Source organism: Cryptomeria japonica, chromosome 11, assembly GCF_030272615.1.
Source record: "Cryptomeria japonica chromosome 11, Sugi_1.0, whole genome shotgun sequence".
Taxonomy (NCBI): domain Eukaryota; kingdom Viridiplantae; phylum Streptophyta; class Pinopsida; order Cupressales; family Cupressaceae; genus Cryptomeria; species Cryptomeria japonica.
The window spans coordinates 282,145,375-282,170,878 of NC_081415.1; positions in this window are offsets into that span (position 1 = coordinate 282,145,375).

Consider the following 25,504-nt stretch of genomic DNA (forward strand, 5'->3'; position numbering starts at 1 on the left):
TTAGTAGGGAAGTGTAGTCTTTAGAGAGTGACACACGACCCAGATTGTCCCGATGAGTCTAAAGTCTCTGGCTTGAGCATTTCTTATTCTTTATAAATAGATGCCTACCCCGTTTGGGTATATGCCTATCTCGAATTGGATAAATGAAACCCCATTTCCCATATGGATAGATGCCTAACCCGTATGGTTGGATGCCTATCCTGATTGGATGGATTCTTATCTCATTTATATAGAAGCACCTTAAGTATGTGATTGAATCAAACATAGTTAATGAAAAAAAAAAAAAATAGTCAAAATTTTTGGGTTAAGATAAGTGGGCCATTACACATGACTTTTTTTTAGCTAAAATTGATTAAACAAAAATGGATTTTTAAGGACATTCTCAACTTTCCAACAAAATAAGTTTTATCTTATTTTGACTATAATAAATAATTAATATTCATTTTCTAATTGAATTCCCACTAAATTCCTCAGTGATAGGTTGATTGAAAAACATCTATAACTTTCAAACTGTATCACATTTTTTGAATGTGAAACATGTGTCACATTCTATGCTTCACCTAATATAGGATCACTAATACATTTGGCCTCAAATTCTGATGAAGGTTTTCGACGGACAAGGCATATTGTGGTCAAATTTGATTTATTTTTTTAAATTGCTCAAGTTCATCAGAATTCTGATGAACTCGAGCACTTAAAAAAAAAAAAAAACATAAAGCGGGTTCATTTAAAAAAAACCAAGCACAGGCAGGAGCTACTCTTGCCACCCCGCCCCCCCCCCCCCCACAAAGCAATCTCTCCACAATCGTGCGCTCCTCAGGTAAGGTTTTATTTGCAATGAAGGGCATCTGATTTGGTTTCATCAATAGTGTTCACAAATAGATTAAAGATTGCAGAATATATATTTTTCCCTAATCTATTAAACCCAAATTTCTAATAGTTCCTACGCTCCTTTTCAGTTATCACTAGAATTTTCAACAGTAGTGTGTGCTATTGATTGGCGGATCCGGGTTTGTGCATGATCATGGTGTGCCAAAATAGGCCCTTAAGTGGCAATGAAATTTCAAAAAATCAGAGTTATGCAACTTGACATGAAAATTTGAATAAGTTGTGAACATTATTTTTAAAATATGTAAGAAGAGAATATATAGAAAATTGAATGTAGTTTCTAAGCTACTAGTTGTTTTTTGGAAAAAAAAAATCCTATTTGATGAAAATTTCTAATTTCAATGCAATGGTGCTAAAATTTCAGGAAAAAAATAAGTACATGTATGTCTGACCACCCTAATCACAATCAAATCATAATATTTTTTTATAATATTTATAATATAAGTATTAGACACATGTTTGGATGTGACACATATTTTTTTTTAATTTTTTATAAATTAAATAATTATTTATGAATTTCTTAATACAACTTTTCAGAAATTCAGAAACTCCTATCTCTGACCACCTTAACTTGGTCAAAACCTTATGAAATTTAATTTTTTTAATTTTTTTGTGATAGTAGACGAAGCATAGGATGTGATGCATGTTTCGAATTCAAAAAATTTTATACCGTTTGAAAGTTATGAGTGTTTTTCAATCAGTATATCAATCAGGACTATTGTTAGAATTCAATTAGAAAATAAATAATAATTATTTATTAAATTCAAAATAATTCAAGCAATATATTGTTGGAAAGCTGGGAATGTCCTTAAAAAACCCTTTTCGTTTTATCAATTTTGGCTACAAAAAAAGTTGTCAACCACTAGTGTAAAGTCTGGAAAATCAAGGAATATTGAAAAACACGTTTTTTTAGTTGACTTTCTAGGCTTGTCACTTCCAAGCCAAATACCAAAGCATTCTTGAGCTGAATTTTGAAATTTGAAAATTTGATAGCAAAAATCGGATATCCGATTTTAATCTGTAAATTCTCTAACTAGATTTGTTTATTAATATATTAATATATTAATTTATAAATAAATTAGTAATATGATATTAGGGAGAGGGAGAGGGAGAGGGGGGAGTGGGGGGAGAGAGAGAGAGAGGGAGGGAGGGGGGAGGGATAGAGAGAGCTTAGGGGAGAGAGAGAGAGAGAGATGGGGAGGGGGAAGGGAGAGATGGGTAGAGGGAAGGGAGAGAGAGAGAGAGAGAGAGAGAGAGAGAGAGAGAGAGAGAGAGAGAGAGATGGGGAGGGGAAAGGGAGAGAGAGAGATGGAGAGAAAGGGAGGGAGGGAGGGGAGGGAAGGTAGAGAGAGATAAAGAGATTAGCAGAGAGAGAGAGATTAGGGGAGAGATAGAGAGAGATTAGTGGAGAGATTAGGGGAGAGATAGAGGTAGAGACAGAGAGATAGAGGGAGAGAGATGGGGAGGGGGAAGGGAGAGAGAGAGATAGAGAGAGAGATTAGGGGAGAGAGAGAGAAGGAGAGGGAGAGAGAGATTAGGGGAGAGAGAGAGAGAGATTAGGGGAGAGGGGGAGAGAGAGAGCTTAAGACACCATAGGACTCAAAGCGACCCAATATGGTGTCATAACAGGTCGTATGGCATCCTAAGGGGTCATAAGGGTTCATGGGACACCATATGACCCCTAAGGACAACATACGACCCCTTATGACACCATATGGTGTCATTAGGGGTCATATGGTGTCCATAGGCATCATATGGTGTCCTAGGACACCATATGACCCCTTAAGACAACAAATTGTGTGTTATGGGTCATATGTTGTCCTAAGGGGTCGTAAGACACCATATGACCCAAAGAAACCCAATATGGTGTCATTAGGGGTTTAATGGTGTCCTAAGGGGTCATATGATGTCTTAAAGGGGTCATATGACACAATATGACCCACTAGGACATAATATGACCCATAACGACCAAATATGGTGTCTTAAGGGGTCATATGGTGTCCTAAGAGGTCATAGGACACCATATGACCCAAAGCGACCCAATATGGTGTCATAACAGGTCGTATGGTGTCCCAAGACACCATATGACCCCTATGGACACCATATGACCCCTTAAGACACCAAATCATGTTGTTAGGGGTCATATGGTGTCCTAAGGGGTCATATGGTGTCCCATGAACCCTTATGACCTCTTAGGACACCATATGACCCCTAATGACACCATATTGGGTCGCTTTGGGTCATATTGTGTCCTAAGGGGTCATATTGTGTCCTACAACCCCTTAGGACACCATATGACCCCTAACAACATGATTTGGTTTCTTAAGGGGTCCTATGGTGTCATTAGGGGTCATATGGTATCCATAGGGGTCATATGGTGTCTTGGGACACCATATGACCCCTAATGACACCATATTGGGTCGCTTTGGGTCATATTATGTCTTAAGGGGTCGTAAGACACAATATGACCCCTTAGGACACAATATGACCCAAAGCGACCCAATATGGTGTCATTATGGGTCATATGGTGTCCTAAGAGGTCATAAGGGTTCATGGGATGCCATATATCCCCTTAGGACACCATATGACTCCTAACGACACAACTTGGTGTCTTAAGGGGTCCTATGGTGTCCTAAGGGGTTATATGGCATCCCATGAACCCTTATGACCTCTTAGGACACCATATGACCCGTAATGACACCATATTGGGTTGCTTTGGGTCATATTGTGTCCTAAGGGGTCATATTGTGTCTTACGACCCCTTAGGACATAATATGACCCAAAGTGACCCAATATGGTGTCATTAGGGGTCATATGGTGTCCTAAGAGGTCATAAGGGTTCATGGGACACCATATGACCCCTAACGACATGATTTGGTGTCTTAAGGGGTCCTATGGTGTCGTTAGGGGTCATATAGTGTCCATAGGGGTCATATGATGTCTTGGGACACCATATGACCCCTAATGACACCATATTGGGTCGCTTTGGGTCATATTGTGTCCTACGACCCCTTAGGACACCATATGACCCCTAACAACATGATTTGGTGTCTTAAGGGGTCCTATGGTGTCTTTAGGGGTCATATGGTGTCCATAGGGGTCATAGGGTGTCTTGGGACACCATAGGACCCCTCAAGACACCAAATTATGTCTTTAGGGGTCATATGGTGTCCTAAGGAGTCGTAAGACATAATATGACCCCTAACGACATGATTTGGTGTCTTAAGGGGTCCTATGGTGTCATTAGGGGTCATATGGTGTCTTGGGACACCATAGGACCCCTTAAGACACCAAATTGTGTCGCTAGGGGCCATATGGTGTCCTAAGGGGTTATATGGTGTCCCATGAACCCCTATGGACACCATATGACCCCTAACAACACTATAGGACCCCTTAAGACACCAAATCATGTCGTTAGGGGTCATATGGTGTCCTAAGGGGTCGTAGGACACAATATGACCCCTTAGGACACAATATGACCCAAAGTGACCCAATATAGTGTCATTAGGGGTCATATGGTGTCCTAAGAGGACATAAGGGTTCATGGGACACCATATGACCCCTAAGGACACCATATGACCCCTAGCGATACAATTTGGTGTCTTAAGGGGTTCTATGGTGTCGTTAGGGGTCATATGGTGTCTATAGGGGTCATATGATGTTTGGGGACACCATATGACCCCTAATGACACCATATTGGGTTGTTTTGGGTCATATTGTGTTCTAAGGGGTCATATTGTGTCCTACGACCCCTTAGGACACCATATGACCCCTAACGACATGATTTGGTGTCTTAAGGGGTCCTATGGTGCCGTTAGGGGTCATATGGTGTCCATAGGGGTCACCAAATTGTGTCGTTAGGGGTCATATGGTGTCCTAAGGGGTTATATGGTATCCCATGAACCCTTATGACCTCTTAGGACACCATATGACCCCTACTAACACCATATTGGGTCGCTTTGGGTCATATTGTGTCCTAAGGGGTCATATTGTGTCTTACGACCTTGTAGGACACAATATGACTCAAAGTGACCCAATATGGTGTCATTAGGAGTCATATGGTGTCCCAAGACACCATATGACCCCTATGGACATCATATGACCCCTAATGACACCATAGGACCCCTTAAGAAACCAAATCATGTTGTTAGGGGTCATATGGTGTTCTAAGGGGTCGTAGGACACAATATGACCCCTTAGGACACAATATGACCCAAAGCGACCCAATATGGTGTCATTAGGGGTCATATGGTTTCCTAAGAGGTCATAAGGGTTCATGGGACACCATATGACCCCTTAGGACACCATATGACCCCTAACGACATGATTTGGTGTCTTAAGGGGTCCTATGGTGTCCATAGGGGTCATATGGTGTCTTGGGCACCATACGACCTGTTATGACACCATATTGGGTCACTTTGAGTCATATGGTGTCCTAAGGGGTCATATGGTGTCCTACGACCCCTTAGAACACCATATGACCCCTTAAGACACCAAATCATTGTTTGCATTTTGATGATTATGTTGTGATTGTCATTGATGGACACACACTTGCTATGAGATCACTTTGTGAATGTATGAATTATGCTCAACCAGTAATTGTTCCAAACCGGTATCATGTTGTAGTCTTTAGACTACTGTTGTTATGCAGAAAGTGTTTACCGATCTCAAGCGGCATAAAGACCTAAGCGGCACGAAAACCTCAAGCGGTTCGAGGATCTCAAGCAGAGTGGTGCAAAGGAACTAAAGCGGTAGTTATCATATTTCCAGTCTTCATTTTGGTAAACCGGTAATTGGTGAATGTGTGAACCAGCAATCGATTTAATATTTGAACTGGTATTACTCTGAGTTCCAAACCGGCAACTGACATTTTGTATGAACCGGTATTACTCTGTGATGAGTTACCATCCACCGTTTGTTTAGCGGTGTCGACACTCTAGCAGTGCTTTTGTGCCATGTTACCAAATATGTCTAGGTACACTGAACCTAGGAACTTGCACTGTAATCCTATTGGACCGACATGAAATCAGATTCCTTCTTAAGGACATCATGTCTAGGGTTTTTGGTGGTTGATGAGTTTGAGTGTGCGATCTTAAGATAGAAGATCAAGTCTGTGTGCTGTAACAGTGTGTGGAGTTTTCCTGAAGACTGAAGTAATGCAACATGCATTAACAATGAGCTTTAATGGATCTAACCAAGCATGTTGTACTAGTATCTAGATCACTCACTTATTGATTACTTACATCTTCAACAAGTCTAAAAACCCTTAACTGGGTAGGCTTAGAAGAGCCTTCGCAAATCCTCTAACAAGGTGGTTCACAACTGTGGATCTAAAATCCTCTCACAAGGTAGTCTTTAATCAGACTTATCTCCTAACAGAGATTGAGATTCCTAACAGAATCTATTCTGGTAAAGAACATTGTATGACCTTAACCGGTCTAGTTACTGTTCTACAGATAGTTACTTGTGAGTTTCATCTCACTATGGTTTTTCCCATTTGGGTTTCCACGTCAAAATCTCTCGTGTTATGGTGATTGTGCTTTTGTGGGTGAATGCATTATTTTCTATTTGGTTTGCATGTGTGCTAACTGGTTTGTTCGCTAAACTGTTTTACCGGTTTACTGCTAGACTAGTAAAGTGTTTAAGTACAAAATTTTTTGGTATACTAATTCACCCCCCCCTCTTAGTAATCATCAATTGGTATCAAAGCAAACCTTTCTATAAGTCTAACCACTTGGAAAGAGATATGGGGGAATACACTGTGAGGGATCTTACTCATCAGCTCACTCAGTCTGAGCAAGCCTATGATGAACTTATGGTCAAATATAAGGCCTCTCAGGCAAAAAGGAGAGAACATGCTAAAAAAATGATGGAGCTAACTGAAAATAGTTCCTCTGATGAAGCAGACATGGAAGCCCTAATTCAAGAAGTAGAAAAGTTGAATGAATCCAATTCCAACCTAAGAAAGGATTTGGAAGGACTGACTATCCGAATGTGTCAAGAGCTTGAGAACCAGAGGAAAGTTGAAGATCTGGTAAAAGACAAAGACTGTGAGATCTCATAGCTGAAGAAAGAGATTAGTGTTCTTACCGCTTATCTTCATGAGAGTAGAATGGAAAAAGAAGAAATGCAAGGTGAACTAAATATGGCTATTTCTGAGAATTCAACCTTGAAGGAATCCACTGCTGCTATTTCCAAAGAACTCACTGAGTCTGAGGAAATTCTTGCCAAATTCAATAAAAGCACTATTAAGCTAGAGCAAAATCTTGAATCAGCTAAACCAATAAAGAATACTAATGGACTTGGTTTCTCTAAATGTGAGAAAGGTGAAACCTTTGGAACAAAAGATGGAACATCAAAGACGCAACCGACATCAAAGAATAAAGGTAAGCAAAAGTTCAAACTTGTTTTCTTTAACCATCTCAAGGAAGGACACACTGCTAATGTATGCAGAAGTAAGGCTGACAATAATTTTCCTTATTTTCTAAATGATAAGCCTAGATCTAATAGATTCAATGGTAATTGTTATGCATGCAACAAATTTGGGCATAGAGCATTTGAATGCAGGTCTGTCATGCACAATACCAGAAGGTATCCTCTAAGGAGTCAAGGAGTTTTTCCTGAACCCTTTGGGAACTGGAACCCAAACTAGTTTAATACCTATAATCATCAGTCAGGTAGTGGTGGCTATCAAGCGACAACCGGATGGAGAGAAAACTGTTGGATTTGTCATGGTCATGGTCACACTGCTGCAACATGCAGAAGGAAGAATGAAAACATGAATAATGGACCTTGGAGAGCACCTAGAATGGTTTGCTATCATTGCAACAAACTGAGTCATACAGCAAGGTTCTGCAAGATGAGAAAGAATATATCAGATGATATACTGGTCACTCTGGAAGGAAAGATTGATGTTGAAACTGTTCAAGCAGGTATGAAAAAAACCTGGAAGAAGAAGCCAGAAGTAATTAAAAAAGAACCGGTTTCTACACCTAGTGTGGAAGCTGTTGAACCAACAAACTAAGCATCAGAAAATCTTAGGGGGAGCCAATGGTGAAATATCTCAAACCCTAGGTTGACACCGGTAAAAGACCTTAATCGGTAAGTGATACCCGTCTTTTGGTAGAAGACCGGAAATGGTAAAAGACAAATTAGGGTTTATGCCCTAATAGTGGAGCATTTATTATGGTAGGTGGAGAATCTGTTTAAAAGGAATTTTCAAATCATTTCTCACTATCATTTTTCGAGCAAAGAAGTTTTCAAGTGCAGAGCAAAGAAAAGCGATTTACATTGCAACTCAAAGAATTTATCAAAATCCTGAAGAAGAATCTGAAGCAAACATCTGTTGGAGAAGTGTAGAACACAAAGCGGTATTTCAGCAATCGAAGGAGTGTGTAGTGAAGTTCAAATTGTGAAGCCCTAAATTTTGATCCACGAAGGTATTTTTCAAAATTCTCTACTTATCATGGCTTCCGCATCACATGCTAGTCTAGTACACCTGGTGATTCTATAGGTTTCATCAAACGAAAGGAAAAATACAATGCCCTATCCCAAGTACCCGCTGGAGTTATAGTGGAGGAAGGTATTTTAGATTGCATTGATTGTAAAATTGAAGAGTTAGGGTCTCTTGTAATCTATTCCCAGTTGAGTCTATTCTACGGAAAGGATAAGAAGATTAAACTAGAATTCAATATTCTAGAAAAGAAGAAACTTCACAACGCAGCCTATTTTCTTGAAGAATTTTTGAATGATCACATTCGCATTATTCTGAGCAGAGTACACAGTGATAAGATGTACTTAGAGTGGATGCATGATATCACACCAGAAGCAATTCACGCTGTCATTAGTTTCTGCAACATTGGTGAAGTGCCAGCCCTAAGGAAGGTTAGCAAGACCAAAATGACCAAGCTCACCGGTTCAATGAGCGACTCACGGGGAATGACTGTAAATTCCATCAAGGATGATCTGGTCAAATATGCATGCATGGTGATAGGATACCGGACATTCCATGCCAGTAGAATCAACTCTGTCTTTGCTGCAGCAGTAAATGCCACCTATAGGATGATCAAGGAAGATGCATCGTTTGATCTATGCACTTGTATGCAAAGACAACTTCTGTTGAATCTCAATTCGATAAAATAGGACAATGCATTGAGATTGAAGTTCGGACAACTACTGGTTGGGTTGTTCTTTTACTTCCAAGGCTACTTTCCAGGAGTAGGTGATATTCAGTGGTCTATCAACCAACTGGTGACAAAGCAAATCAAGGAAAGTCTACAAGCAGTTGGAACCGGCTATCTGGAAGTACTGAACAAATACTTTGATGAATTCAGATGCAAAATGAACCAAAGGGTAAGAATATCCAATGATATAGTCAAAACGTATGAGGAAGACATCTGCTTCACCATCAAAGTGGATGAATGCATAATGGAGGCCGTTGAGCTCAGATAGGAAGAAGTGGAGCCTATGGGCTATGAGGTAATGTATGATATGTTGGACGGGTATGCTTCTACCCTAATCACCTCACCCCTTGATCCAAAGGCAAAGAGAACCGACACCTATTTGGAAAGGGTGACACTGGTTGAAGAACCCTCAGTAAAGAAGGGAAAGGTAGTGCCTTCAGCATTGACACCGGTTACTCTAGCAAATCCCAAAGTGACCAAGTGGTCACTAGTAAAGAAGAAACCGGAAGTGGCACCTACCAAAGTCTTTGAGAGGAAGAGAAAGACAAAAAGCAATACACTAGACTCAGGAGAAACTATGTCAGAAGAACTGCCTAAGAAGACTAGGCAAATGAGGAAAAAGACAAAGAATGAACTAGCAACATCTGTACCGGTAAATATAGATATTTCCTCTTACAAACATTTGACACATTGTCAGAGGATTATTAAGAATATCAAAAGGAAATTGCTCAATGATTTAAAAGATTATTTGATGATTTTTCTGATATAGAGAAAGAAGAAGTAGAGTAGGAAATTATTAATTATTTATGTATTAATGACTGGTGGCCATCAAAAATTAGATCTGATGTACCTAATTCTTTATATAATTCTTTGGATAACAAATGGCGCATTGCCATTGAGAAAGAATAGGAAATAAGGGAGGAAATATTTTCACAATATTTTCCTAATGTATCTCATTTAGAACTCTATGAAGTTGTGGATAAATATAAAGGTCTCTTCTTCATGAGAAGAAGAAGACTCCTGTTACTAGAGGGAAAAGCCTCTGAAGTGGTAAAAGATACCCACTTTCATGCACAAGCTACTCTAAAGATGCATCAAGTGGCTGAAGCCAATAGGAAAGCAAAGCAAGAACCGAAAATCAATAAACTGGATGAGGTGTATGACAGTGAAATAGAACCGATCATTGAAAAAATGGAACCCATTGACATTGACACCTTAGATGGTAAAAAATTTACTCAGGGTACACCGTCAGAAGGAACAGGACAGGAGAAGCAGGCAGAAGAAGAAAAGAAGCAACAGGAAGCAGAAAAGAAGAAACATGAAGATGAAGAGGAAAAGAGAAAAGTGGAGGAAAAGAGGAATGAGGAAGAGGATAAGAGAAAAGAAGAGTAGGAAAAGCGAAAAGGTGAAGAGGAAAAGAGAAAATAAGAGGAGAAGAAGAGAGGTGAAGATGAAAATAGAAAAGAAGAGGAGAAGAAGAGAAGAGAAGAGGAAAATAAGAAACAAGAGGAAGAGAAGAAGAAGAAGGAAAAGGAAAAGAAAGAAGAGGAGAAGCAAAAAGAGGATATGCAGTCATTTATTAGCACCCTAAAGATGCCATACGATTCCTTCTCCACATATGGAAAAACTACTCACCAGTTTCAACTACAATCTACAAGAATTAAGGCAGAGATAAGCAACCAAACACATAATTTGTAGGAACTTCAACTGGTCCTACTGCCCAGACTGCAAACTCTCTAGAAATGCTACCTCAATATAGATGCCCTAACTGTTACTTAAGAGATGAGTACCATGGATGCCATGGAGGAGCAGGTTTATCAAATGCAAATGGAGAATGAGGTTGCTACCTCATTGCTTGAATCATGGTCTTTATCCATGAAGACATTTATGTAGGACTTTAAATCCATTTTTGACAAATTTCACTCTCTATTGTCGTAACTCTTATTTTGTTAATGCTAATAGAACAGGGGTTGTCAACTATACTTTGTCATTGTTGGCAAAGGGGAAATAGTATACTTGAATTAAAATTTTGATGGGGAATAGTATCTATATTTAAATTTTGATGCATGCTTTCATGACTATCTTTGTAAGAAACTAGTATACATTGTATTGTCTACAAAAGGGATAGTGTATATGCTTAGGGGGAGTAATTTTTTTTATGGCATGATTTTGTTGTAAAACACTTAGATGTCAAAATTTTTCCTTAAGTGTTGCCATTAATGCCAAAGGGGGAGATTGTTGGCATTTTGATGATTATGTTGTGATTGTCATTGATGGACACACATTTGCTATGAGATCACTTTGTGAATGTATGAATTATGCTCAACTGGTAATTGTTCCAAACTGGTATCATGTTGTAGTCTTTAGACTACTATTGTTATGCAGAAAGTGTTTACCGATCTCAAGCAGAGGGGAGAAAAGGAACTAAAGTGGCATTTATCATATTTCCAGTCTTCATTTTGGCAAACCGGTAATTGGTGAATGTGTGAACCGACAATCGGTTTAATATTTGAACTGGTATTACTCTGAGTTCCAAACTAGCAATTGACATTTTGTATGAACTGGTATTACTTTGTGATGAGTTACCATCCACCATTTGTTTAGTGGTGCCGACACTCTGGCGGTGCTTTTGTGCCATGTTACCAAATATGTCTAGGTACACTAAACCTAGGAAATTGCACTGTAATCCGATTGGACCGATATGAAATCAAATTCCTTCTTAAGGAAATCATGTCTAGGGTTTTAGGTGTGTTATTAGGGTTTTTGGTGGTTGATGAGTTTGAGTGTGTGATCTTAAGACAGAAGATCAAGTCTGTGTACTGTAACAAAGTGTGGAGTTTTTCTAAAGACTGAAGTAATGCAACATGCATTAACAATGAGCTTTAATGGATCTAACCAAGCATACTATGCTAGTATCTAGATCACTCACTTGTTGATTACTTACATCTTTGACAAGTCTGAAAACCCTTAACTGGGTAGGCTTAGAAGAGCCTTTGCAAATCCTCTAACAAGGTGGTTCACAACTGTGGATCTGAAATCCTCTCACAAGGTAGTCTTTAATCAGACTTATCTCCTAACAGAGATTGAGATTCCTAACAGGATCTGTTCTGGTAAAGAACATTGTATGACCTTAACCGGTCCGGTTACTATTCTGCAGATAGTTACTTGTGAGTTTCATCTCACCATGGTTTTTCCCATTTGAGTTTCCATGTCAAAATCTCTTGTGTTATGGTGATTGTGCTTCTATGGGTGAATGCATTATTTGCTATTTGGTTTGCATGTGTGCTAACCAGTTTGTTTGCTAAACTATTTTATTGGTTCATTGCTAGACTAGTCAAGTGTTTAAGTACATAAATTTTTGGTATACTAATTCACCCCCCCTCTTAGTATTCATCAATCATGTCGTTAGGGGTCATATGGTGTCCTAAGGGGTCATATGGTGTCCCATGAACCCTTATGACCTCTTAGGACACCATATGACCACTAATGACACCATATTGGGTCTCTTTGGGTCATATTGTGTCCTAAGGGGTCATATTGTGTCCTATGACCCCTTAGGACACCATATGACCCCTAACAACATGATTTGGTGTCTTAAGGGGTCCTATGGTGTTGTTAGGGGTCATATGGTGTCCATAGGGGTTCAAGGGACACCATATAACCCCTTAGGACACCATATGACCCCTAATGACACAATTTGGTGTCTTAAGGGGACCTATGGTGTCCCAAGACACCATATGACCCCTATGTTATGGTTCCCACAGATATTGAGAGGGGGGGTGAATAAGTATCTGACTGGTAATGTGATTTTCTTAAAATAGAACATGTAGAACATAAAGTAGCAGTATACTGGTATGCAAGAATTAATGTAAATAATAGAATCAAAAACATCCACATGCAAAGAACACCATAACACAGGATGTTTAACGAGGAAACCCGGTGTGGGAAAAACCTCGGTGGGATTTGTGACCCACAATATTCACTTACTGGCCAATAAGAGAATATTACTTACAATAGGGGCTTGCACACTGCTCAATAAGAAGTCACACTGACTTACAATGAGGATTATGCAAATCCAATGATTTGTACTGCTTTACAATAGCATCTTCAATGCCAGATTCAGTACTGGTTCTTGCTCTATTCTTTACATATACCCTTGACCTATAATTCACACATTAGGTCTGCCTTATAATTTTGTTATGCTTTCTCTCCATATCCTACAAATGTCTACAATGATCTCTTTTATATACAAGAGTCATTTTACAATTTGCCAAGTCGGCTTACAATAATAAACAAAATATTACATATCAAAAATCCTATTGGCCTCTGTGCTGGTATACATATTTTCTTTTGTGTCGGTGTACATCTTCTGTGCTGGTGCTGGTGTAGAGTGATCTTGCTGATGCCAGTGCACTGTCTTGTTTGAATAATGCTTTGCCGGTATAATGTCTTGCCGGTGCCATAGGATTGCAAGGTTGCCTGTGTAATGCTTTTGCTGGTATAATGTCTTGCCAATGCCATAGGATTGCAAGGTTGCCTGTGTAATGCTTTGCCAATATAATGTCTTGCCGGTGCCCTAGGATTGCAAGGTTGCCTATGTAATGCTTTTGCTGGTATAATGTCTTGCTGGTGCCATAGGATTGCAAGGTTGCCATCAATAAAAAAAAATTCAATCACACACAATGTCTCATTGGAGTGTCCATATGCCAACAATCTCCCCTTTTGGCATTGATGGCAACACTCATGAGAAATTTCAAAAAGATATCCAAAAATGTGTAGACCAAAAATGTTACCAAAAATGTGAGAGCTCCCCCTAAGCATGTGATCCCTATGTTTTGAATTTTCTCATCCTACTACTCTGCCTTTGGCATCAATGACAAAGGTTAGTAGATTTTGTAACTGTACCATTCCATAATCTCAACCTTGTAGTTGGGTAGTTATTATCTGAAGAATATCTCCCAAAATTAAGTTTATACCATCCATAAACTTCTTGCTGTCTTTTATTGTTGTCTCAGTTCTGTATACTGTATCGGTGAGATGCTGCAAGTGCTCTGCCGGTGTTTTGCTTGCCTAAGTTAGTGCCTCTCAGATTTCCTTCCACAGAGATGCTAAATAGTCCAATCTTGGACTTAGTTTAGACCTCAAGAATTTTGCCTTGTTTATTATTTTCTCTTTCTCTCTTTCTAATTTGAGCAATTCTTCCTCAAAATTTGTTATCTTTTCCTCAAAAACTAATAATGTATCAGGTGAGTTAACAAAATTATCTGCAAGTTTATTTATCTCTTCCTGTACCTTGCTCATCTTTTTGTCTACATCTATGGTCAAAAAGTTTATCTTACAGGTATCTTTGTACAAAGTTTTGTACTCTTTCAATAAATTGCACAGTTCTGGTAGAAGTGTGTCAAATTCCCTGTTACACTTCTTTATTCCTTCCTCAAAGAATTTTTGTTTCTCTTTTTCTATAATTTCCTTTATAGATTCTACCTTTGTTTGCTCAAAATTTCCAGAAATATATTTACAAAGTGTATCCAACTGGCCTAAAGAATCTTTATTGTCTATATTACAATTAGGAGCTATTGATTTCAAAAATGGAATCGAATCATCTATCGCTTTATAAGCTTGTGAGCTATAATCAGTTATTTTCTTGATAGATTCAAGTAATACCTTAGTCACATTTGATGGTGACCCAACAAACTGAGTGTCGGTGGAAGTGACCATGCTAGTATTGACCTCTGGTAGGTCTGTTTGTGTCTCCATCTCTTTAAGCACTAGTTTTCTTGCATCATTTCTTACTGGTGGCATCTGTTCTGGAGCCTTTAGCTGTGTTGGTTTCTCTATTTGTGTTCCAGATTCCATCTTTTTCTTTGTATCTGCTGCCGGTTGCTCTGTGTTTCCTGTTGCCGAAGGCTCTTTGGCTATACCTGATTTATCTGGTGTATCCTTATCTACCACTATGTTGATCTTCTGAGTATCAACATTCACAGTATATAGGACTTCAGGATTAGGATTATTATCCTCTGTATCCATACTCTCAACTACTAGTTGATCTTCTATAGTTGTTGTTTTTACCGGTGGAGTATTTAAAGGAGGTGGGGGTAAGTTGTCTCTAATCTTGATACTTAGTGGTCCACCAACTTTACCTTTCCCTTTAATATACTAGGATGGGCTTGGGATTCCTATATTCTTCTTGTTTTTCTTATTTCTTGTAACAATAAGATTTTCTTGAAGTGCCTGAATAATGTCCTGAGCTGCTTTTAAATCATCTTCTAATTTAATATTTTTCAACTTCTCTGCATCATAGTCAGTAAGAGCTCCTTCAAGTTGCTTCATCAGATTTTCCATCTTTACCAGTGTCAAGATCTTCCTCAAGATGTTAGGCTTCTAAAAATAGAGGACCAGGCTCTGATACCAATTGTTAGGGTTCCCACAAATACTGAGAGGGGGGGGGTGAATCAATATCTGACCGGTAATGTGATTTTCTTAAAATAGAACATGTAGAACATAAAGTAACAGTATACCGGCATGCAGGAATTAATGTAAATAATAGAATAAAAAACATCCACATGAAAAGAACACCATAACACAAGATGTTTAACGAGGAAACCCGGTGTGGGAAAAACCTTGGTGGGATTTGTGACCCACAATATTCACTTACTGGCCAATAAGAGAATATTACTTACAATAGGGGCTTGCACACTGCTCAACAAAAAGTCACATTGACTTACAATGAGGATTATGCAAATCCAATGATCTATACTGCTTTACAATAGTATCTTCAATGCCAGATTCAGTACCGGTTCTTGCTATGTTCTTTACATATACCCTTGACCTATAATTCGCACATTTGATCTGCCTTATAATTTTCTTATGTTTTCTCTCCATATCCTACAAATGTCTACAATGATCTCTTTTATATACAAGAGTCATTTTACAGTTTGCCAAGTCAGCTTACAATAATAAACAAAATATTACATATCAAAAATCCTATCGGCCTCTGTGCTGGTATACATATTTTCTTCTGTGCCGGTGCCGGTGTAGAGTGATCTTGCTAATGCCAGTGCACTGTCTTGTTTGAATAATGCTTTGCCAATATAATGTCTTGCCAGTGCCATAGGATTGCAAGGTTGCCTATGTAATACTTTTGCCGGTATAATGTCTTGCCGATGCCATAGGATTGCAAGGTTGCCTGTGTAATGCTTTGCCGATATAATGTCTTGCCGGTGCCATAGGATTGCAAGGTTGCCTGTGTAATGCTTTTGCTGGTATAATGTCTTGCCAGTACCATAGGATTGCAAGGTTGCCATCAATGACAAAACCTTCAATCACACACAATGTCTCATTGGAGTGTCCATATGCCAACACCCTATGGACACCATATGACCCCTAACGACACCATAGGACCCCTTAGGACACCATATGACCCCTTAAGACACCATATTTGGTTGTTATGGGTCATATTGTGTCCTAGTGGGTCATATTGTGTCATATGACCCCTTTAAGACATCATATGACCCCTTAGGACACCATATGACCCCTAATGACACCATATTGGGTCACTTTGGGTCATATGGTGTCTTATGACCCCTTAGGATAACATATGACCCATAACAACACAATTTGGTGTCTTAAGGGGTCATATGGTGTCCTAGGACATCATATGACCCCTAATGACACCATATGGTGTCATAAGGGGTCGTATATTGTCCTTAGGGTCATATGGTGTCCTAAGAGGTCATAAGGGTTCATGGGAAACCATATGACCCTCTCTCTCTCTCTCTCTCTCTAATATAAGACTAATAAAATTTGATATCTGATTTAATTGGATATTGGATTTCCGCCATGTGGCAGTTTAGTAAATAAAAGGTGGCAACGGGAAAATTTTTGGGGACCACAAATTTTTGTACTAAAATCAGATATCCGATTTTAGTACCAAAAAAAGAAAAAAAGGGTTTGTGGGCCATTTTGTAGATTCCAACGGCCCACAGTCTGCATATTATGTTTTTTGTCGAGGATCACGGGTTTTCAGATAGGTAGAGACAAATTTGTGCTTTTGGGAGATTCTTAAAGTGAAAACTTACGTTGTCAATCACGAAGGGGCATATGTGTGGAGGGAAATGGGGAGTACTATTGTATCGGTGGTTGATTTTGCAGAGAACTATACATTGCAACCACGGAATGAGGTACAGTCTCAGTACTACAATTCAGTCCAGATTGCTATTTGTGTTCACATTACATATAGACATGCTCCTGATAGTACAGAAGAGGATAGGAAGATAATCAGGGAGTATCATTTTTATATTAGTGATGATAGATCTCACACTCCTCCAAGTATGTGCAACATTCTTTCGAGAATTTTTTTGAGTTCTTGCATGAGAAAGATATTGCAATTGACCGACATATAATATGGTCAGATAACTGTACAGGTCAATTCAAGAATGCCTGTATGTTTTATTGGTTGAGTAGAATGCATGTGGAGAGGCGTATACCTCATATTTGGTGTTTTTTTGAGGTAGGGCATGGGACCATGCGTAGGGTAATAATGTTTAACTGGATATGTCAGAGCTAATGGTTCGTCATCATGATGAGCAGAACGAGAAATTGGCCATGCGACAAAATTCGATTGAGTGAGACTAACGATTTTTTCACCAACCAAAAAATTGCTGCCCTAATAAAACCCCGAGTGTTCGACCGAGGTGGGGGGAAAAATAGGACCATGCATAGGGTAATAATGAATTGTATCAAGTATTGTTTATTAAATGAATTGTATTGTATTGTTCATTAAATGAATTATATTGTTCATAAATTGTATTGTTCATTAAATGAATTGTATTGTATTGCTCATTAAATGAATTATATTGTTCATTATAAAAACAACACTTACGATGAATTGAAATGAATTGTATTGTTCATTAAATAGCCATTATTAACCATTGTTAATTATTGGAATGAAGATTAAAGATTTCCATGATAACACCATGCACAGATGAGCAACAATTTATATGATCGAATATCAACTTCTGTATATATAAAAATGTCAAATGATTACAAATGTATGTCCATACACAAATATGGCATAAATGCCAACTGAAACAAAATGTATGTCTAAATACGTGAATGTATGTCCATATACAAAATATACATGCCAACTAGACATGTAAGCATCCCAAAACTATCTATAACATCCTAAGCTGATGATGGATCATCAAAATCGATCCTCTTCACCGCACTGCTTGGCTCTGAAGGATCCTGTACAAGGAAAACAAACCACGATTAATATTAGTTATATTATATAATTCACATTCAAAAAGTTAACATAAAAATGAACTATAATTGAACTATTCATGTTTACCTCATCTCCACGTTTTCTCTTTAGCTTTGCAGGACTCTTAATGTATGTCTTCAGTAGAGGAGGTATGTTTTAAATATTTTCACAAACAACCTACATATGTTCAGAAACATGACATTGATACAAGTTAGCATATAATTGTCACTAATAATAACAAAGTATATCTACTAATCAAAAAATAAAATAAACACACATCTACTCAAGGCATCTCTTCTTCTTCTTCAGGTATACTGGGTGTAGTCATCAAGGATGTGAAGCCAAGGATTCTCTATATATATACACAACAAGTATATGAAACTATCAATCTATGTCTAGACATTTATAATCACTATAAGTTATTTAAACTATTAATCATATTTGCATTCAATTACCTTTCCCTTGTCTCCAACTGCACTACCAGATCCTAAATCACACTGCTCCGCACTCATGTTGCTTGTGCCCTACAAGAGTAAAATAAGATATACATGCAAGTTACTACATAATCTAATTAATACCAATATAAATGATGAGCATGTATGTATAATACAATACAAACGACTAGGTGCAATAATATATGTACCGTCAAGCTATCAAGGCCAAATGAAATGGCTGACAAGGTGCCCTCCTGAATCTATCTCAACTCATCCTTGGTCATCAACTATTAAATAGACAATGTAAATAAAAATTAGTACTTAATATTATCTAATTTATAAATATTTAATTAAAATATAACATGAACTGTGAAAATACAAATCTTACCACTACATCATCAATGTATGATGATGGTGCCTCCTCGCGTCTAGCATGTGAGGACTCCCCAGGGTATCCTCCAGTCTATGTAATAACATCTGGTGCATCATGCATCTCATGCACCTTATAATCTGCACTATCCATAGGATGATCGACGGGCTGTCCTATTGGACCCAAGCATACGTGCCCACACATGACACAACTATGGGGCATGCATATGTGTGGAGCCGAGGATGATGTGTCAATGCCACCGGATGCACCACTACCATCAATAGTAGGCTGAGCTATTGACGCGGCCTGAGAAACCAAAAGGCTACTCAAAGAGTGAATAGCCAATATGGTTCGTGAAGCCGCCTCACGAATGATATCAGGATGATGCACTGTAGGTGGGGGATCAACAGGAGGAGGGGGGACATATGGACCCTGGACTAGTCTGACTGCCCCAGGTCTATTTTGGGGCATACCTAAACCTACACCCTAGAAAGGTTGGATGTCAAAGTAGTTCACATGTTTGTGTAAAACAAACTCAGCATACAATTTTTTTATAAAATAGAAGAGGATATCAAGATTGTTGTTGGGTGGTTTGTCGAAAATCATCCACCAACAATCCCAAATTTTTTTCACAATCTCATCATTTGTGCACCATTTAATAGAAAGTTTTGTTTTTTTGGGATTTACGGACTGACCAGTACGGGGATTGACAAACAATGAGGCGATTTCGGCTTTGGATATCTCAAGATCCTTGATATCCTTATATGACAAGCCATCTGCATATTTTTCCCTCATAGAATCTCACCACAAAAGGGAAACATCATTCTCCTCAGTCATGGTTTCCATACTTTTTATGATCGACGTGAGAGGATCAAACATTGGGTTTAGATGAGGGATACTATGATATACTTCTGCAATCCCCCTCAATTCATTCAAATTTTTATGCAATCAAATCCTGAATTGAGGGGGGGTTTGGCAAATCAAGGTTTGGCTGTTGCAGTTGTTGTTCGTCAATGTTTTCATTATTATCCCCCATTTTTAACCTAATTGAATGTAAATAATTAAATTTAGTTAACAAACTTAAACAATTAGGTATTTAATTTTAAAAAACCTAGTTTTTTATAAAAAAACCATATTTTCAATGAAAAATCAAATAAACATTAACAAAAAATACAAAAAATGAATGAAAATGATTCAAAACAATAAAATTCTTACCTCTGAATCTATCTTTTAGCAATTTTTTGTCAAAAAACAGGATATCGGATTGTGATGAAATCGTGTGGCCCGTGAGTTAAAAATGACTCGCGGGCTACCACTATCAAAATATAAAAGTCTTAGAAAATCGGATATCCAATTTTTACACTTAAATTATTTTTAAATAACATATATAATATAATAATATATTATATAATATATTATTATATTATATAATATGTATTGTATTATATTATATATTATAATATATAATATAATATAATACGTATTATATTATATTATATAATATAATATAATATAATATTATATTATATTATATATAATATAATATAATATAATATTATATTATATTATAATATCATATAATAATATAATATAATATTATATTATATTATATTATAATATAATATAATATTATAATAATATATATAATATAATATAATATTACATTATTATTTTATATATAATATAATATAATATAATATAATATAATATAATATTACATTATTATATTATATATAATATAATATTATTATATAAAATAATAATAGATTATATATTATATAATATGTAACATATAATATATTTTTTAAATTAAAATTACAAATAACAATTGGATATCCGATTTTATTGGATATCCGATTTGCATAGGTAATTACCAGGCCAAGGTGTACTGACACCTAGGCCAAGCAAAAAAGTCAACACGGATTTTCGCATTTTTAGGTGAGTGAAGAAGGCTATTTTTTCACATCGCCACTTTTTGGCCCCCCTTGATCCTGCACTAACTCGGGCCTGCACATGCAGGAAGGCACATTTCCTAGAGTGCACTACTCATTATAAAGAGTCTCATTGACTATAGAGAGGTTAAAAACACCTCAAGATATTTGGACAACAATCCAGTAAAATGAACTGCCAAAAATAGCATCTACCATGCCTGATTACAGTCCTGGTTAAGCTCAATGCTTGATTATAGTCCTGGTTAAGCTCAATGCCAGAGGCCTTTGACCTCTTACATAAACCCAATTCGATCTTCAATGATCGACCTAATCCTCTTCCTGAATGATATTACACTATTCGCACATTACGTTTCCTTTTCCATATCCACACACACGATCTACAATGAGATCTTACATCAATTTATACCAACCCTAAGGCCTAAACCAATTAGGTCAGCCACATAAAGATATTACAATAAGATCATTACATATATCCATATTACAATGATATACCATGTCAGCTTTAGACCAAAATAACATTAACCAATCCATAAATTATCTCGGTAATGTATAGAGAACACGTTAATATGATACCGATCCATAACCTAGATAGGCACCAGACCTATTCTAGGTCCACCACGTTAAAGAGATGTATCCACCTGGTTGAATCATAATTAGAGAACATCTTCTGCATCCTAGAAACCACACCAATACCACTTATGCATCCTATCAAGGATTCTCAATATAAGTTCTATCGGTATAACCTTAAACCTATGCCGGTTAGGGTTTACTAGAATGTATGGTAGCATTAGATTACCAAGTCAATACCATTTGACCAAGTCATGCTCCAGAAGCATGTAACACATATAACCAAACGCATTCCATTGATCCAAACATGTCGAAAGTGTCAACCAGATAGTCTCTACTGTTGGTAACCAAAACTGGTCATAATAGCTAATGTTTACATCAATGACAAAACATAAATGCAACACATAATCAATCCTTCCATATTGCCAACAAGGGAGGGAGAAATGCAAGGAAGGAGAGGAAGAGACCAAAGAGAGAATGTTGAAGCAACCATGCTGATAATTGAAATTTGACTGTCTAAAATTTATATGAATATTATAAAAACTAGATTTTGCATTATAATTCCTAGAGATCTTAAATCACTCTCAAACATGCTAACAATATATACATAGAATATAAGAAAGGAAAAAGACATATGAAAATGTGATATTTTATGTATCTATTGCACTGATAAATAGAGAGAGGGAGAGAGAGTAATTTTTTTTATGCAATACATTTGGTGCATGCCAAATTTGACGTTTGTCAAACTTAAAAAATGCACTTTTTAAATTTCATGCATGCCAAATTTGGTGAGAACCATGTTTGGCATGCGCCAAAGTAACTTCCTTGAGAAACACCAAGCCTTAGGCTTGGATTTTCTTTGTAAATCCAACCCAAAGGCTTGGACATCCTTCTTAGGCCAATATGTGTTTTTTTGCAAAAATGCAAAATTTTCTCACATTTTTGTTCATGCCAGCTGTCATGTTTGTACATGTTTCAATGAAAACAAAAATAAAGACCATGATAGTGTTAAGTTCTCTCTTAGCTATCCGGTCATATAGTTTTTTTCACATTTCGATTATGTTAAGGTCTTCATCTCTAATTTTTGTTGTTAGTGCGTATGTTTTTTGTCAAAAACTAACATGCCATGTTTAGGGCTTAGATTTTCACTTGTTCATTGAATTTTGAAATAAATTACATTTTTAGAAACTAGATTCCATTGTAAAGAATTAAAAAAGAAAAAGAAAAATTGATTTTTGATTAGATTTCATAATTTTTTGGGGGCAACACACTCAAATTCCTATTTTTCAAGATGTGTCCACTTTCGAAATTTATAAAAAAAATATATTCATAAAAAAATTAGTCAAAAATTTGACATAAACTTCATGGTGTTAGTTAGTTTCTCATCAGAGTGATTTTTAAAATTTAAAAAAAAAAGGTTAACATTTTAGGGGTACCACATTCGGTGCTATATTATGTTTTTTTAATTTAAATAGGACCAATAAATGTGGTGCCCCTTTTTGAAACCCTTAATCTCCACCATTTTAAAAAACATTAGTATTTTAGAAATTACATTTAGAGCACTTCAACTCTTGTTCTTGTTGCATCTTCAAATTTTGAGTGTACCTATCTTCAATTTCTCATTCAAGTTCAAACTTTGTTGTTTCCAAAAAAAATGTGGGATCTTAAGACCCCTTTTTGGTCCCCCATCTTTGTGCACTTATCCCATGTGTTATAATTTCTCCTTCTGCTATCTCCTTTCTAGATAAAAACCTCCCTATTCATTTGAAACTATATAAGGAATTATATTTGCTAATCTTAGATATATTGCTTTAGAGATGGGTCTAAAATTCTCAAATGAGGACAAAGTGTGCTATTTTGGAATGAGTGTAATGAAGGTGTTATTGATTTTCTTAAGAATGTTTACATTTCTTCTAGACTCCTCCAAGGCCAACCATATTTCTTTACCCATAAAATGCCACCCCTTTTGAAAACATGATGTTGTGAAGCCATAATCTGCACTGTCCACAGGAGGATCAACGGGCTGTCCAATTGGACCCAAGCATACATGCCCACACATGACACAACTATGGGGCACACATATGTGTGGAGCCGAGGATGATGTGTCAACACCACTAGATGCACCGTTACCATCAAGAGTAGGCTGAGCTACTGACATAGCCTGAGAAACCAAAAGGCTACTCAAAGAGTGAATAGCCAATATGGTCTGTGAAGTCACCTCACAAATGATATTAAGATGCTGCATTACAGGTGGGGGATCAACAGGAGGAGGGGGGACATATGGGCCCTGGACTACTCTGACTGCCCTAGGTCTATTTTGGGGCATACCTAAACCTACACCCTGGAAAGGTTGGATGTCAAAGTAGTTCACATGTTTATGTAAAACAAACTCAGCATACAATTTTTTTATGAAATAGAAGGGGATATCAAGATTGTTGTTGGGTGGTTTGTTGAAAATCATCCACCGACGATCCCAAAAGTTTTTCACAATCCCATCATTTGTGCACCATTTAATAGAAAGTTTTATTTTTTTGGGATCTATAGGCTAACCAGTACGGGGATTGACAAACAATGAGGCGATTTCAGCTTTGGATATCTCGAGATCCTTGATATCCTTATACGACAAGCCATCTGCATATTTTTCCCTCATAGAATCTCACCATAAAAGGGTGACATTGTGCTCCTTAGTCATGGTTTCCATACTTTTTATGATTGACGTGAGAGGATCAAACATTGGGTTTAGACGAGGGATCCTACGATATACTTCTGCAATCCCCCTCAATTCATTCAAATTTTGTGCAATCAAATCTTGAATTGAGGGGGGGTTTGGCAAATGAGGGTTTGGTTGTTGCAGTTGTGGTTAGTTAGTGTTTTCATTGTTATCCCCCATTTTTAACCTAATTGAATGTAAACAATTAAATTTAGTTAACAAATTTAAACAATTAGGTATTTGATTTTAAAAAACCTAGTTTTCATGAAAAAAACCATATTTTCAATGAAAAATCAAATAAACATTAACAAAAAATATAAAAAATGAATGAAAATGATTGAAAATGATAAAATTCTTACCTCTCAACAATGAGTGTTGACCCAATAGGAGAAGTCTTGAGACTGACAATTTTGGAAATGTGGCATTGTTGAGAGCCAACACTTAGGTGTGAACCATATCTTCATAAATTATGATCAGTTGCCATGATACTTGACCCTATCCTCATGGTGTTGGCTCAATTCATATTAGTTTTCCCAAGCCTAGAATCCAAGTAATGTATCCAAGGGCGTCTAGAAGAATGGAGTGTATTATCATTGACTTTGTATGTTGAAACCATTATACATGCCCCTACCTCTGCATCATACACATGAGTCAAAGATGATAGTGCGGTGTGCAAACATCCTAAATGGATAGGACACAAGAATCTGTACTAGATAGTGCTAGGTGAAATGTATTTAATATCTTAGACTTACAGGGACATATGGGGAATTTTGTGCATGTGATGATGTCATGAAAGGTTTGATATCCCTATGTATCAGACTGAGAAAACCAGTGAAAGAAAAAAAAATGCATTGAGAAGGCAAAAGATTGAATTGCCTAATGTTTGGTGTTGAAGTGATGTGTGGGGACCCTGCCAAGTCAAATACCTTATTGTAGTTTCAAAGGGTGGAAAAAGAATAAGCATTTTATTTACTTTCCTAATAGACCATCCATCATAACAATGATTACCAATAATGTGTGTGTTGAAAACAAAGTTCTAGAGGAAGGATCTTTCTATTGTAATACCAAGTGAGTGTTCATAGACCTTATGTATGGTCCTCCAAGCCTAGAGTAAGGAGTTTGAATCCTAGATACATTG